The 17,575-nt window shown below is 42.9% G+C and overlaps 1 long non-coding RNA gene and 1 pseudogene across 2 annotated transcripts in view; both read left to right on the top strand.

The window, feature by feature from the left end:
• The window catches only part of LOC147340792 (uncharacterized), a 57,949-nt gene that overhangs the window by 4,302 nt on the left and 36,072 nt on the right, over positions 1–17,575 (top strand). The gene's annotated exons all lie outside the window — the stretch shown is intronic.
• Positions 869–8,634, top strand: LOC147340793 (protein FAM209 pseudogene; annotated as a pseudogene). The gene is made up of 2 exons (XR_015159494.1): positions 869–1,011; positions 7,895–8,634. The product of XR_015159494.1 is annotated as a protein FAM209 pseudogene (transcript).

Raw genomic sequence — 17,575 nt, 5'->3', positions numbered from 1 at the left:
GGCAGCAGTGGGGCAGTAGTAGTATCTGGAGGTGGGGTTAGAGTTGAAGAGAAATAAATAATATGAATGATCTAGTCTCAGACCTCAGAATGTAAGTTCCTTGAGGGCAGGGATTTTGTCTCATGTGTCTGTGCCACCTCCCACAGTGCCTAGCACGGAGTTGGAATTCCATAACTGTTGTTGAGACATAGAGAGAGACTTGTGGTTGTTGAAGGGAGGGAATGAGGAAGGGACACATTAGGAGTTTGGAATTAGCAGATGTAAGCTCTAATATATAGGATGGGTCAACAACAAGGTCCTACTGTATAGCACAGGGAACTATATCCAATATCCTGTAATAAGCCATAATGGAAAAGAAGATGAAAAAGAACATACATATCTATATATAACTGAATCACTTTGCTGTACACCAGAAACTAACACAACATGGTAAATCAACTACATACTTCAATGACAATGAACATTTTAAAATCTTGTTGATTAAGTGAATGATCAAATGTTTGAAAGAATTAATGGAACTAGGGACTTCTCTGGTGATCTGGTGACTATGACTCTTTGCTCCCAAATGCAGGGATCCAGGTTTGATCCCTGGTCAGGGAACTAGATACTGCATGCCTGAACTAAGATCCCACATGATGCAATTAAGACCCAATGCAGCCAAACAAATAGTAAACAGAAAAAATCAACGGAAGTAAATGTTAAAGCATTGAATAAGAAGTAATAGCAGGATAAAGTGGCAGGTGAATTGCATAGAACCTTGGCTTGAGTCCCAGTCATTCCTGCCACACTCCTGGCACACCAAGCTTACCTAAGAGCCAGACAGCCTAGACATGGGTTGGCATGACACAACTCCCTTTGCTGAGAGGGCATGCTGTATCTCTGCAATCCTCTGCTCCACGAAGCAGACAGGCTTTGGGACTGTAAGAACTGGGTGCAGCCAGATGAGACAGCAAAGCTCAGGAGCGTGCCAGAAGAGAAACCCCTGTGCTTCATCACCATTCTCTGGGCGTGGTCAATCTGTAGCACAGGGCACATTTGAGACATGGGTCGCAGTGCTATCCCAGTCTGCCCCTCCTGGCTGGAGGGTGATTCATAACCTCCTGTTGCTCATGCCAAGGAATAGCTAAACCAGAGTCCAAGGAGAAGCCGATGGCCAAGCAGCCACCAGAAGCCTTGGACCTGGCTCCTCCCAGTTGCCACATTGCATAATCCTCACAGAGTAAGGTGATGGTCAGCGCACTGGGGCTTCCCCCAGGGTTCTTGTGACTCAGCCGTTGCTGGAAAGATGGCATGGCCCAGTATCGGACTAGCACACAGGAGGCACTTTTGAATGAATGGACCCTTTGGGACTCTGGGAACTAATACGAATGGTGAGGAAAGAGTGCTTCTTTATCCATGCCTTCCCTGTCATCTCACTCAGTGCCCAGACATAGTCCTGTGCAGCGATACAGCCACAGGCAAGAGCATGTCCTGGGCTGGGAAGAAAGGATGTAGTTAGTTGGCAGTACCCCCAGACAGACCTTTTCCATCTCCCCACCTGGCACCTGAAGAGTCCACTATCGTGTCAGGTCTTAGGAGTCCAAAGAGTTTATTTCAACCCGCATTGACCTAACACTTAATCTGAATCACATCCTGTGTATTTTCTCAAAGTTGTTACTATAATAATAAAACAACAACAACAACTAATAATAATAATTGCAGCTGACACACATTGAACACCTACTATGGGCCAGCCACTGGACTAAGCACTTTATATATATTATCTGTTGTACTCCTTACGGCACACATGTGAGGTAAATGCTATTTTTAAAAATTGAACTGTAAATTGATTTACAATGTTGTATTAGTTTCAAGTATAAGGTAAAGTTAATCAGTTATAGAGATATATAATATATAGTCACTCTTTTTTAGATTGTTTCCTCATATAGGTTATTACAGATTATTGAGTATAGTTCCCTGTGCTATACAGGAGGTCCTTATTGGTTGTTTAATTTATATACAACAGTGTGTACATGTCAATCCCATCCTCCTAATACTATTATTGTCTCTGTTACACAGAAAAAGTTCAATCTATGAAGGGAAAGAGTTGAAATTCAAGTCCAGGTCTGTCTCACGACAGAATCAGTTCTGCATGGTTCTCTACTATAGCGTCAAAGTGCTCTTTCAAAAGTAAATCAGATAAAATAATTCCTTGGCTTGACAGCCTCCAGTGGTTTCCCATCACATGTAGAACCAAAGCCGACTTTCTTCCTGGGCCATCAAGGCCTGGCAGAACCCAGGCTGTACCTTCCTCCCCAGCCTCTGCCTCCTTTCCCCACCCCTGTAAAAAACTGTGTTCCAGGAACCGCATCAGTAGCCAGGCTCTGTACCAGCAGCCGTGATCTGCTATGAGTATGTTTGGTAGGCTGGCTTGGGTGCCTACCCTTGCTCACAGTGTTACCTCCCTTGGAAAATACCTCCCATGGTTCAAACAACCATCCCAGAAGCCCTGTCGGTATAAGGTGGAAACTGCCTATGGTTGTCAGTATGACCACTGTTCCGTGGAGAGTTGCTGGGCTATCTTAGAACGCTTGTTCTCTCTTTCTCACTTGTGCTGGAAGATTCTAGAAGGTTGAGAGTATCCCAGATCCTCTCCAGTACCAAGAAGAGTGTGATGCTAAGAGATAAATCTAAACAGCACTGGACTAGGAAAGATATGACCTATATCTTACTCCAGCTTTCTCGCTCAGTAGCTTAGGAGGCCTAAGGTGAATCTTCACTTTTCTAAGCCTCAATTTCTTTCTTCTTCTTCTTCTTTTTTTTTCTGTTGTTTTTTATTTTTTGGCCATGCCATGCAGCTCGTGGGATTGTAGTTCCCTGATCAGGGATTGAACCCTGGGTCACAGCAATGAAAGCACTGAATTCTAACCACTGGACCCCAGGGAACTCCCTAATGCTCAATTTCTTTATTGGTCAATGAAAGTCATAATATCTGCTCTTGAGGGGTTGCTCTGAATATCTAATAAGATGACTTATTGGATAGTGTTCTGGAAAGTTGAGTGCTTACTATGTTTCAGATATGGCTCCAAGCTTCTTGCTCCAAATACCCAACCTTAATTTAACCATGAGATAACATCAGACAGGGCTTCGCAGGTGGCGCTGTGCTGTGTTGTGCTTAGTCTCTCCGTCGTGTCTGACTCTTTGTGACCCCATGGACTGTAACCCACCAGGCTCCTTTGTCCACAGGGATTTTCCAGGCAAGAATACTGGAGTGGGTCAGGTGGTGCTAGTGGTAAACAACTTGCCTGTCAATGCAAGAGACGCAAGAGACACGGATTTGATCCCTGGGTTGGGAAGATCCCCTGGAGTAGGAAAAGGCAACCCACTCCAGTATTGTTGCCTGAAAAACACCATAGACCAGAGCCTGGAGGGCTACAGTTCACGGGGTCACAAAACATTGGACACGATTGAAGCAGCTGAACACATTAAGCTGCTCACCTGTATTACCTCCATCATTCCCCAGAAAAACACTACTGTATTACTAGTAATCGTATGTCCACTTTGCAGATGAGGAAAATGAGGCACAGAGAGGTTAAGAGGTTTGTTCATCATTACCTAGCTAGTAAGTGTCAGAGCCAAATTGAGAATCCACCAATCTGACTTCAGAACCTGTGGCCTGAGCCATTTACTTTCACATGAAAGGTAAAATGTTTTGTTTGGGTGAATGTTTTATCTGTTCTGGTGGCTCCAATGGAATACTGTAGACTGAGTGACTTATAAACAACAGAAATTTATTTTTTGTAGTATAAAGTTCAAGGTACCAGCAAATTTAGTGAGGCCACTCCTTGGTTGTGGATGACCATCTTCTCGCTATAATCTCACGTGGCAGAGGGAGACAAAGGAGCTCTGTGGGCCTTTTCTTATAAGGGCACTGTCCCATTTATCAGGTTTCCATCCTCATTGCCTGATTACCTCTCAAAGACCCACATTCAAATACCACCACATTGGGGATTAAATTTCAACATACCGATTTTGAGGGGATACAAACCTTCAGTCTATAGTAGGTGGGAGGTTATTATTATTTTTTTAAAGTAGCAATACTTTTTCTATCATTTTCTCTAAGTGTTATAGCATTTTTCCTCTCACTGGGCCCTATGCTATTTGGGTTCCTTCACCTGTTGTTGTTTAACTTTGTGGTAGGGAACCTTCTCCCTACCCAGTTTGCTTACTTCCTTCTTCCTCAAAGGTATAAGAGGTTCCCAACGAATGTGATGTTCCAAGAACATAATCTTCCCATGGTCAGAAAGGAGTGCAAGTGCCTGGGGTCTGATTCCTTTGTGTCTTCACGAGTACTGAGCACCTCCCATATGTCAGGGCCTGATCTAGTCAACTGGGGCTACGGCAAGGAACAATCAAAATACCCCACCCTGCACAACTTCACTTCAGTGGTATTCTTGCTTCAAATACCCAACCTTAATTTAACCATGAAATAACATCAGACAGGGCTTCCCAGGTGACTCCATGGTAAAGAATCCACCCTCTAGTGCAGGGGGTGTAAGATATGCAGGTTCGATCCCTGGGTTGAGAAGATCCCCTGGAGGAGGGCATGGCAACCCACTCCAGTGTTCTTGCCTGGAGAATCCCATGGACCGAGGAGCCTGGAGGGCTACAGTCCAGGGGGTTGCAAAGAGTCAGACACGACTAAAGCGACTTAGCATGCACACAGAGGACCTGCCATTGACCTCTGTTTCCAGCTGAGTCAGTGACGGCAGAAGCATGAAGGGAAGGAAAAGAGCAGGGAAGTGAAATCACTGAAATCTAGAATCCTTATCCAATTTCTGGTGAGGAAACAAATCATTATTAAGCACCATAATGAGTTTCTGAATCTCCTGTGCTTGATTCCTCACAAATCAGTGAACTCTAATTAATGCTGAGTGTGGTGGTAACACCACAGCCAGAGCCATCTTCATGATTTTGCCTTAATAAGTGTCATTGGCAGCATAGAAGGGTGGTCTGATTTTTCTTGTCCTAATAAGTGGAACTGAAAAAGTCCAGAGCATTATTCTGGTTTCATTTATGTGTAGTATCAGAAGTCCCCGAGTCATCCAATTAGCATCATTTGGATATTTGGGGCCTAGTAGTGCATGCAGAACGGAGAAGGCGATGGCACCCCACTCCAGTACTCTTGACTGGAAAATCCCATGGACGGAGGAGCCTGGTAGGCTGCAGTCCATGGGGTCGAGAAGAGTCGGACACAATTGAGCGACTTCACTTTCACTTTCATGCATTGGAGAAGGAAATGGCAACCCACTCCACTGTTCTTGTCTGGAGAATCCCAGGGATGGGGGAGCCTGGTGGGCTGCTGTCTATGGAGTCACACAGTCAGACATGACTGAAGTGACTTAGCAGCAGCAGCAGCAGCAAGGCATGCAGTAAACAGAGCGTGAGCAATCTTGCCACATGGGAAGCAGCCTCTAGGCCTGATGTGTACCTGAGAAAAACGGGCTGAGTACCAGATGGGGTCCCTGGAGCCTCCCCAGCTGGCAGCCATGGCCCAGGATGCTCTCTCGCCCATGCAGGAGCAGAAATCCACATAGGGAAAAGCAGCCTACTGATGGGAGGCTTGTAGACAGCAGTGTTTTCAGAACATCTCAGCTCATCCTGAGATCCACACCAATGTGGTGGCCTTGTTCTTACAGTGTGATAAAGATGGAATGAGAGGATCTAGTGGATAGTGTTCTCAAAAATGTGAAATATCCATTTCTGTAAGGTATTGCTATGCACGCATGCTAAGTTACTTCAGTCGGGTTTGACTCTTTGCAGTCCTATGGATGGTAGCCCGCCAGGCTCCTCTGTCTATGAGATTTTCCAAGCAAGAATACTGGAGTGGGTTGCCATTCCCTTCTCCAGAGGATCTTCTCAACCCACAGATTGAATCCTGTGGGGTCGAATTCCAGCCTCTTACATGTCCTGCATCGGCAGGCAGGTTCGCTACCACTAGAACCGCCTGGGAAGCCCTAGTGTCACTACATATGTATTACCATTATTGTTCTTATGCACCATGGGAGGAATTAAGAAAGTAGGACATCTGCAACCATAGTGTTTTCAGCATTCCTGCATCTCTAATGTTATAGAGGAGGCCATTATCCTCTTTTTGAGAAACAACAGCTACCATGTTAAGCACTTACTATGTGCCAGGAGTAAAGGCTTGCATACATGATCTCATTTAGTCCTCACAGCAATCCCATGAAGTAGGTACTGCTTCTCCATTTTAAAGTCGGGTATGTGAGGCTCAGAGATGTTAACTAACTTGCCCAAGGTAACACAATAAGTCGTTAGCATCAGAGTTTACCGGCAGGAGACTAGCTCTAGGATTCTGTATCCTTATCTCAGTGCTAAAAGGCGTTTGAAATAGCACATGCAAGACACACATACCCCCAAGTGGTAGATGTGGATCTCTAAGAGGAAGACAACAGTTTCACCCTTTGGGCTCCATACAGGGCTGGCTGTAGAAGAAGACCCCCAAGCAAGTGGACCACTCCAGCTGGGAGTGATTGTGGAGAGAAGTGGGCACTTGGATGCTTGGGGGTGGGGTACTGTGGGAGTATCTGGCTTCCCAATTGGGAAGACTAGGCTCAGGACAAGAGTCACAGACCAACTCTGAATTGCAGAAACATCCAGAGTAGCAGTCACCAACTTCATCGCATCCTCGTGCCTGTTGGGCAGCTACAGGCACAGAGAGGTGCTGAGGCTTGCCTAAGGTCACACAGCTCTCAAGAGGGCAGGTGCACTGTAGAACCCTGGTCTTCAGGCTCCAGTTCGGTGCTCTTGCTGCCACTCCACTCCCACTGGCCCCTCAGGTTCAGTGCACAGCAGTCAGAGGGAAGCCACGTCTTTGTGAGTGCAGCCATTGTCTGGATGGTGGTTCTCAGTATTGCTCAGAGACCTGCAGAAGTGGCAGTCTTCAAGTCCCACCCAGGACTGACTGGGGACTGAGATCCAGCAAAATGGGACTTTGCAAGCCCTCTAGGAAACCCTGATACACACTCAAGTGTGAAAACCACCGGCCCAGACAGAAAGGCACAGTGCCGAGTGCTGCAGCCATAGACGTGCATTCGGATCTTCAACTCGCACAGCACAAAGAAGGGTCGTCTTCCTAGAGAAGGACAGTGAAAAGGAACACAGCTCTCAAGCCACACCTGCAGAGCAAGGTCACCTTCCAACACATGTGGCGGTTAGACATGCACAGACGGGGAGGAGGAGTGCAGCCAGTACTTGCTCATCCACACGTGCATCAGAGACAGTGTAGTTTTGCCAACTCAGCAACTCCCCAGAGATGTGCCAGTTCCACTGCTTGTTGCCCAGGAGGTGCATCCCTGCCCTCTGGGAAATTGCCATGCAGGATCATAGAACCTCTGATCTGGGAAGGATCTTAGAGAGTACCTACCTCATTGCCCACCCCTACTGCATCACTGGTGATGCCCCTGACTTTCCTTCTCCAGAGGAACCTGGCAGGCTACAGTCCATGGGGAGGCAAAGAGTCAGACAGGACTTAGCACTGAGCACAATCATTTTTAGGACAGTGGTAGGCCGCACAAAACATCAGTGGCTCCTAGTTTGTGGCCTCTGGTTTAATATCTTTCTTTCCCACTTGGCTGTCTGCTCCACAGGGGCACATGCCCCTGGTTCTGCTCTGCTCACCACAGTGTCTGGATTCAACAAATGGAAAAATAAAAATAGAAAATGGACCCACCCTCCCAGTAGAACACCAGGTTCAGAAAGAATACACTGGCATGGGGATGGCACTCTGTCACTCCTCGCCTCGTTTTCAATTGCCCACTGGAAATGGCCCCATGTCCCTTTAAGCCCTACTCCCGGTTGACCCCTGCAGGCCTCCTTACCCTCTGCCCTGAAGTCATACCCTGGCCACATGGGTTCTGGTGGGGGTGGGGCCCTCTGTGACGTCACCAAGGGCCCAGCCCTGCCTGGTCCTCAGTCTCCAGGTGCCAGCGCAGACCAGCGCACCAGGAGCCACTTGGTCTCAGCTCACGATGCGCTCTGTAATATGGTTATTTTTTTGGCCTACGTTTATCTCGTTTGTCTTTGCCTATGTGTTTTATGTTCTGAGAGATGAAGCCGAAGAACTGCCGAGGATGGTGCCCAGTGGAAGGCACTTCCGCGTTCGGCAGAATCAACCAGAGTATGCCCCAGGCTGGTTTGGGAGCAAGTGGCACTGGCTGTTAATCTTCCTCATGTTTTTGGTGATCCTGAAGTTTCCTGGAGGCGATGATGAAAGTAATGCGGGCACTCCTCCTGGCCGTCAGGGCTGTTCATCTGGCTCTCCAGGAAGAAAAAAGATAAGGGATTCCCCCTACAAAGACTCTATGTGCGGTGCCTTAACCCAGTCCGAGACGTCACTGATGAACCTTATGTCCAGGGTGAAGAATATGAAACTCACTGCGGCAACCGGTGATCAATGCCAATGTCCCAATATCGAGGTTCCTGGTGACGCACGGAATAATGTTACAATACTTGAGGTATGGGACACCGGAGACCCCGATGAAGTGGATTTTCACATCAAAGAAGAAGAGGAGTAGTTGAGTGTTGACAAAGTGTATCCAAACTAATAAAAGTATTTTGCAGCAAAAGGAAAAATGCCTCTGATATTTTTTATTCGTGCTACAATTTTACCTTTTCCAGAATGTGGTATAATTGGTATCATGCAGTGTTTTCCAGACTGAGAAACCTGCGTTCGATCCCTGGCTTGGGAAGATCCCCTGGAGAAGGGAAAGGCTACCCACTCCAGTATTCTGGCCTGGAGAATTCCATTGACTGTACAGTCTATGGAGTCACAAAGAGTCGGACACGACTGAGTGACTTTCACTTTCACAGTGTATACCCTTTCCCAGAGTAGCTTATTATACTTTATAACATTCATTAAGGTATCATCCATTTATTTTTGTGATTTGATAGCCCATTTCTTTTTATTCTTGAATAATATTATGTTATATTGATGTTCTGTAGTTAGTTTAAACATTCTGCTAGTAAAGGACATTGTGGTTGCCTCCAATTTGTGTGTGTGTGTGTGAGAGAGAGAGAGAGAGGGAATGAGTTAAGCTTTATAAAATTCATGTCCATGTTTCTGTGTGGGCATTAGCTTTCAAATCATTTGGTGAACTATCTAGGAGCAAAATTGCTAGATCATAGAGTATGACAATGTTTAGCTATGTTAGACATTCCTTCCAAACTGACTGTACCATTTTGCATTCCCACTAACAACAAATGAGAGTTCCTGTTGTTTCTCATCTTTGCCAGTAACTGGTTTTGTCAGATTTTTGTATTTGGCCATTTCAAAGGGACTAGATCTGATAAATAGAATGCCTGATGAACTATGGACTGAGGTTCGTGATACTGTACAGGAGACAGGGATCAAGACCATCCCCATGGAAAAGAAATGCAAAAAAGCAAAATGGCTGTCTGGGGAGGCCTCACAAATAGCTGTGAAAAGAAGAGAAGCGACAAGCAAAGGAGAAAAGGAAAGATATAAGCATCTGAATGCAGAGTTCCAAAGAATAGCAAGGAGAAATAAGAAAGCCTTCCTCAGAGATCAATGCAAAGAAATAGAGGAAAACAACAGAATGGGAAAGACTAGAGATCTCTTCAAGAAAATCAGAGATACCAAGGGAACATTTCATGCGAAGATGGGCTTGATAAAGGACAGAAATGGTAGGGACCTAACAGAAGCAGAAGATATTAAGAAGAGGTGGCAAGAATACACAGAAAAACTGTGCAAAAAAGATCTTGACGACACAGATAATCTCGATGGTGTGATCACTCACCTAGAGCCAGACATCCTGGAATGTGAAGTCAAGTGGGCCTTAGAAAGCATCACTATGAACAAAGCTAGTGGAGGTGATGGAATTCCAGTTGAGCTATTTCAAATCCTGAAAGATGGTGCTGTGTAAGCGTTGCACTCAATATGCCAGCAAATTTGGAAAACTCAGCAATGGCCACAGGACTGGAAAAGGTCAGTTTTCATTCCAATCCCAAAGAAAGGCAATGCCAAAGAATGCTCAGAGTACCACACAAGTGCACTCATCTCACACGCTAGTAAAGTAATGCTGAAAATTCTCCAAGTCAGGCTTCAGCAGTACATGAGCCATGAATTTCCAGATGTTCAAGCTGGTTTTAGAAAAGGCAGAGGAACCAGAGATCAAATTGCCAACATCTGCTGGATCATAGAAAAAGGAAGAGAGTTCCAGGAAAACATCTACTTCTGCTTTATTAACTATGCCAAAGCCTTTGACTGTGTGGATCACAATAAACTGTGGAAAATTCTGAAAGAGATGGGAATACCAGACCACCTGACCTCCCTCTTGAGAAACCTGTATGCAGATCAGGAAGCAACAGTTAGAACTGGACATGGAACAACAGACATGATCCAAATAAGAAAAGGAGTACATCAAGGCTGTATATTGTCACCCTGCTTATTTAACTTATATGCAGAGTACATCATGAGAAATGCTGGACTGGAAGAAGCACAAGCTGGAATCAAAATTACCGGGAGAAATATCAATAACCTCAGGTATGCAGATGACACCAACCTTATGGCAGAACGTGAAGAGGAACTAAAAAGCCTCTTGATGAAAGTGAAAGAGGAGAGTGAAAAAGTTGGCTTAATGAGGTGGATGAAACTGGAGCCTATTGTACAGAGTGAAGTAAGCCAGAAAGAAAAATACCAATACAGTATACTAACGCATATATATGGAATTTAGAAAGATGGTAACAATAACCCTGTGTACGAGACAGCAAAAGAGACACTGATGTATAGAGCAGTCTTATGGACTCTGTTGGAGAGGGAGAGGGTGGGAAGATTTGGGAGAATGGCAGTGAAACCTGTATAATATCATGTATGAAACGAGTTGCCAGTCCAGGTTCGATGCACGATACTGGATGCTTAGGGCTGGTGCACTGGGACGACCCAGAGGGATGGTATGGGGAGGGAGGAGGGAGGAGGGTTCAGGATGGGGAACACATGTATACCTGTGGTGGATTCATTTCGATATTTGGCAAAACTAATACAATTTTGTAAAGTTTAAAAATAAAGTAAAATTCAAAAAATTTTTCAAAAAAAAAGCTCAACATTCAGAAAACTAAGATCATGGCATCTGGTCCCATCACTTCATGGGAAATAGATGGGGAAACAGTGGAACAGTGTCAGACCTTATTTTTGGGGGCCACAAAATCACTGCAGATGGTGATTGCAGCCATGAAATTAAAAGACGCCTACTCCTTGGAAGAAAAGGTATGACCAATCTAGATAGCATATTCAAAAGCAGAGACATTACTTTGCCAACAAAGGTCCATGTAGTCAAGGCTATGGTTTTTTCTAGTGGTCATGTATGGATGTGAGAGTTGGACTGTGAAGAAAGCTGAGTGCTGAAGAATTGATGCTTTTGAACTGTGGTGTTGGAGAAGACTCTTGAGAGTCCCTTGGACTGCAAGGAGATCCAACCAGTCCATTCTAAAGGAGATCAGTCCTGGGTGTTCTTTCGAAGGACTGATGCTAAAGCTGAAACTCCAGTACTTTGGCCACCTCATGCGAAGAGTTGACTCATTGGAAAAGACTCTGATGCTGGGAGGGATTGGGGACAGGAGGAGAAGGGGATGACAGAGGATGAGATGGCTGGATGGCATCGCTGACTCGATGGACGTGAGTTTGAGTGAACTCCGGGAGTTGGTGATGGACAGGGAGGCTTGGCGTGCTGCAATTCATGGGGTTGCAAAGAATCGGACACGACTGAGCGAGTGAACTGAACTGAACTGAACTGAATTAGTGTGTAATGGTATCTCATTGTTTTGTTTTCACCAGTCTACTCTGAAAAGTTATCTTAATTCCATATTTCCATTGTAGCATTTCCATTGTGTTTTATTACCATAAATTCTTCAGGTGTTTTATCTTTAATCTGAGGTTTCAATAGATCATCTGCTCAGGGAAACTTCTGCTGCTGTTTATACCATCAGTTATTACTTTGCTAAATTAGTCCTCTAATAATTTTTTCATGAACGACTCATAACTTTAAATCATGTATATTGGAAAATACTTATTTTTAATTGACAATACTGACTACATTTTCTTTTCTTGAGTATTGCTTTGTCCACTAAAGTTTAGTGGCTCCACACAAAAGTTTAAGTTCAGCATTAACTTCTTCCTTTTTTTTTTTTTTTTTGGTTTGATTGTCTTATATACTTGCTAGATGGTAACCAAAGTTATATTAGTACCAGTTGCAGTTGCAGTACTACGTTTACCCTGGAAGTTTTACTTACAAGCATATATGTATTTTATCAGAATATTGACTTTATCTTATGTCTTCTTTGTATGGTTTTGAGAAGCTATATGCTCATTATTCAAGTATTTTTATAGTTTGTGCCTTTTCTCCACTGAGATTCAAATGAATCCATTTATATAATGTTAGATAGAGGGAATAATCATAAAATATGTTGATATAGTTACTAAGGGAGATATATTTTTAAAAGAACAGTAACTAAACTATTTGCTATTTGCTAGCAAAAATAATTTTCTCTCAGTGTATTTTGTAATTATGAAAGTCCAATTATTCTTGCATATAGTCTATATAATCAGAGAAGATATATTAGCAAGGACCTCAATCGAGCATAGATTTATAGAAAATCTAATGTTCGGTTTTAACTAGTCTAACTCAGAGTCTTGTTATGGTTCAGTTATCAACATTCTTGTTTTTCTGTCAGTAAAGAGAATGTGCTAGTTTTCTTGGGGGGAAGACTATTTTAATCAATATTTTCCTATGCTTTTGATTTTCAAGAAAACAGAAATCTTAAGACACTTGTTTTCAAGGGTCTGGTACTGTGCCTAATGAATATTTCTCTAATTAATATGTTATCATTAGTAAAACATACATTCTGTTTACTTCCAACACTGATTTAAAGTGACCTATGATAAAAGATGTATTAAATGTTTGGGATTGACATGTACAGACTGCTATATTTAAAATGGATAACCATCAAAGACCTACTGTATAGCTCAGAGAACTCTGCTGAATACTCTGTAATAACTGAAATGGGAAAAGAATTTGAAAAAGAATAGATATATGTGTAACTGAATCACTTTGCTGTACACCTGAAGCTAATGCAACATTGTTAACTAATTATACTCCAAGATACTACTTTGCCAACAAAGGTCCATCTAGTCAAGGCTATGGTTTTTCCTGTGGTCATGTATGGATGTGAGAGTTGGACTGTGAAGAAGGCTGAGTGCCGAAGAATTGATGCTTTTGAACTGTGGTGTTGGAGAAGACTCTTGAGAGTCCCTTGGACTGCAAGGAGATCCAACCAGTCCATTCTGAAGATCAGCCCTGGGATTTCTTTGGAAGGACTGATGCTAAAGCTGAAACTCCAGTACTTTGGCCACCTCATGCAAAGTGTTGACTCATTGGAAAAGACTCTGATGCAGAGAGGGATTGGGGACAGGAGGAGAAGGGGACGACAGAGGATGAGATGGCTGGATGGCATCACTGACTCGATGGACGTGAGTCTCAGTGAACTCTGGGAGTTGGTGTTGAACAGGGAGGCCTGGCGTGCTGCAATTCATGGGGTCGCAAAGAGTCGGACACGACTGAGCGACTGACCTGATCTGATAAAATTAAAAATTTTTAAAAAGAAAATAAACTTTCATAGAAGACAAAGATAGCAATATAAACTAAAAAACATTGAGAATGAGGCAAAATATTATTGTACTTCACGGTATACTAGCTTTATCAATATAAATATAGTCATTATTTGAAATGGAAGGAAATTAACTCAGCATTGCTCTTTCACATAAAGGCATATAAATGCATATTCAGATATAGATACAAACAATAATGGCATTTTTATCAACCATTCATCTCCTTGTATGTTGTCCATTATAATAGAATCTGTTTGTTGTCTCTCTTAATATAGTGGTATCCTCTTTCATATATCAGATGTTTGTTAAGCACCTACTATGTGTCAGAGTGTTTCAGGCACTGGAGATACAGTGGTAAAAAAATTCCTTGTCCTCATGGAATTTATATTTTATTCTCAATTTAGGTAGAGATAAGCAAAGAAGCCAAATATATCATGTAATCACTAAGGACTATGGAGATAAAACAGGCAGAGGGAAAAAGAACTCAGTTAACTAAACATACATGGAATTAGAAAGAACACTAACTTGTTCTATATTTTTCATTTTTGTCACTAATATAAGAAATCTAAGACTCTGTGGAACTGACATTGAGAAAATCATGCCCAGAATTATATCTTGTTATTAGTCAATGCAGTGTTTAAAGTGGACATGGTGAGTTTTTAGCCACATCTTCAAAATATACATTCTTCATGTATTTTACAGGCAATCTTCTTTTTTAAAGTTGAAATACAGTCCATGGGGTCGGAAAGAGTTGGACATGACTGAGGAACTAAGCACAGCACATAGTTGATTTACAATGTTGTTTTTTTAACTGTTTATATGCAATCTTAACCCTGTTATTGATGACGGATTTCTTTTGCCCTGATGGCTATCTCTTTGTAGAATCTTAATAAGTTTGAGATTAGAAACAAAGACTTTCCTGCAATGCATGTGGTCTTAGTTCTTTTACACATTTCTTATTGGATGTTTTAAGTTATAAAAAAAATAGCACATTAATTTTTTGAAAATGACAACATATCTTATTCAGGAATAACTCTGGAACTTCATGAAAGAAGCTTATTTTCCCACTGTTAATTTTGCATGCCAAAATGCTCATATCATTAGTCATTTCTCCCAAATATATCCTTGCAATTTTTAACTGAACTGAGCCTATGAATTTAGTAATTTTCTAGTAGCAAATAAGATCCTACGGGAATGAGACACCAAGAAAAAGGTGGGGTTGGAGATAGTTTTGAGTATAGGTATAGGCCTAGGATTCAGGATGTTCCATTGTATTTCAAAAATATGTGGGAGATACCAGTTTTGGAAGAACAAGCCTTGTGCACTTTTAAAGTTTGTTTAGTGTTGGCTCGTTTCTGGCTATGCAGTGAAAGTAAAAGTATTAGTCACTCAGTCATGGCCAACTCTTTGTGACCCCATGGACTATAGCCCACCAGGCTCCTCTGTCAATGGAATTCTCCAGGCAAGGATACTGGTTGGGTTTACCATTTACTTCTCCAGGGGATACATACAATGTATATATTTAATATACATATTAAGTAACCAGAAAATGAAAATTCATGGTTGGAGAGAATATTAACCAAGTTTTAATAGTTCTAATGTGAAAGACAATGCCTTTGCTAGCTTGCATTAAGCGATGTGAAATATACTCTATGAAAACATTTCCCAAAGCTGGCCTTTTGTTACAAAAATTTGAGATATGTGCAATTCACACATCTTTGATCAATTTAAGCACATTCTGTCTTACTGGCAGGGACCAAAATCTGTAATCAGACAAGGAGTCCTCTGATGGGGGAGATGATAGAAATGGCAATGATAGTGCACACGGGGTCCTAATTGAGGAATTTTCTAACGGTTATCTAGTAATACGGGGTGCCCTCCATTTGGACTCTGGCAGTAAGTTGAGTATTCTTTGGATCCCAATCAGTGAAGTGAAAAATCATCCAGTTGTGTTTGACTCTTTGAGACTCCATGGACTATACAGTCCATGGAATTCTCCAGGCCAGAATACTAGAGTGGGTAGCCATTCTCCAGGGAATCTTCCCAACCCAGGGATCAAACTCAGGTCTCCCTCATTGCAGGCGGATTCTTTACCAGCTGAGCCACCAGGGAATCCCAGTCAGGATGAGCACAATTCAAAATGTTCTCAAGTCCTGGGCCAGGGGGAATGATCTCATTTGGGACATTATTAAGTTCCTGTGAAGAGGAAAGACATTAACCACTCACAAATATTTTGTCATTGACTAAACTGCAAAGATGTATCTGTTAAAGCCATCCATCTGAGTAGACTAGTTCTCTCAAATAGTAAAGACTGTCAATACATCCTAAAAGCGAGTCGATATGTCAGGCATTGACAGAGCTGCTTTGAAGCCAAATGATCTGCTTTGTGCATTCACCTTTCTTCCAAAATATATTCACCAACACATGCAAATCTGGACTCGGCCTCCTCTGATGGAGCCTTTTCAAAGTAAACTGAGTTTCTTTGGCTGCAGTGACACAGACGTTTGGGTGGGAGGAGGGGTGGAGGTGATGGTGGCCATGCTATTTCAAGGCTGGGGAAATGGGTGACCCAGCTAACTAAATGACATGAACTCCCTCACAGACATGCCAGGCTTCCCCTTCATCTGCTCATGGCTGGAAACAGAAGAGCTCCATTGAATCAATTAAAGCAACAAGTTAGATTGACCCAAATTCTTTCAGGAAATGCAAAAGCCTGCTGGCTCCTGGGATTAGCTGGAGTTTCCCAATTGCTCCCCATCTGTACATCACCTTTGGGTCCACTCTAGCTGTGGATGGCTACATCTGCTCACCTCAGTGGCTTGTTTTCCAAACCAAGGTAATTTGAGAACCGCCTAGTTCTAATCAAGCTTCTTTGAACTCTGGAGAAACTTTGTGGCCAGCCCAAAGAGAAATTTGGCCTTCTTCTGAATTGATTTGCTGCATCTCTGGCATTCTTTTCCACCACCTGCCCTTGCTCTTCTGTAATTCCAGGTGTTGTAGCCAACTTGTTAGACGCAGCTTTGTGGAGAACACAGCCCAGAGCAGGTACCATTCAAGGCTTCATTTCTTATAAAGAAAGAAGGATGGGGCCAAGTGGCTGTAGGGGAAATAGCAGCATGGAAAAATAACTGTTTTTTTCCCATCAGGGTAGTGGCATCAGAAGAAGTGAAGAAAGGTCCAAGAACCTTATAGGCAATGACTGATGGCAGAACTCAGATTAAAGGAGACATGGGGCTTAGACAAATTATACTCAGGGCTCACTCTTTCAGCAACGGTTCCTACCCCTGTGATCTCTAGGGACCACAGAAAAAGCCTATGGCACACAGGTTCTTAAACCTGGCTGCACATTAGAATCTCCTGGAAAGCCTAAAACTGTATAGCACAGGGAGCTCAGCTCAGTGCTGTGATGACCTAGGTGGGTGGGATGTGGGGAGGTGGGAAGGAGGTTCTAGAGGGAGGGGGTATGTGTGTATATATATAGCTGCTTCACATTGTCGTACAGCAGAAACTAACACAACATTGTAAAGCAATTATATTCCAATGAAAATTTATTATAGGCACAAGCCCCTCCCTCAGAGAATTGTTCTTAATCAGTGTGGGGATAGGACCATGGCATCGGCACTTTAAAAGCTCTCCAGATGAAAACCAGAATTGCCATAAAGGACATCATTGAGCTGATTGACCACATTTGAGTATGGACGTTTTATTAGATCATATTGCTGTGTCAATGTTAAAACTCCTGAACTTGATAACTAGATTGTGGTTACCTAAGAGGATGTTCTTGTTCTTTTTTTTTTTTTTTTATTGAAGGATGTTCTTGTTCTTAGGAAATACATGCTACCATATTTAGGAGTGAAGAACATGATGTCTGCAATTTAGGTGAATGGATTAAAG

This window comes from Bos grunniens, chromosome X (genome assembly GCF_055505025.1).
Source record: "Bos grunniens cultivar Pamir isolate PY7600 chromosome X, Bosgru_T2T1.0, whole genome shotgun sequence".
Taxonomy (NCBI): domain Eukaryota; kingdom Metazoa; phylum Chordata; class Mammalia; order Artiodactyla; family Bovidae; genus Bos; species Bos grunniens.
The sequence above is the reverse complement of the archived record's forward strand: the minus strand, read 5'-3'. Positions and strand labels throughout refer to the sequence as shown.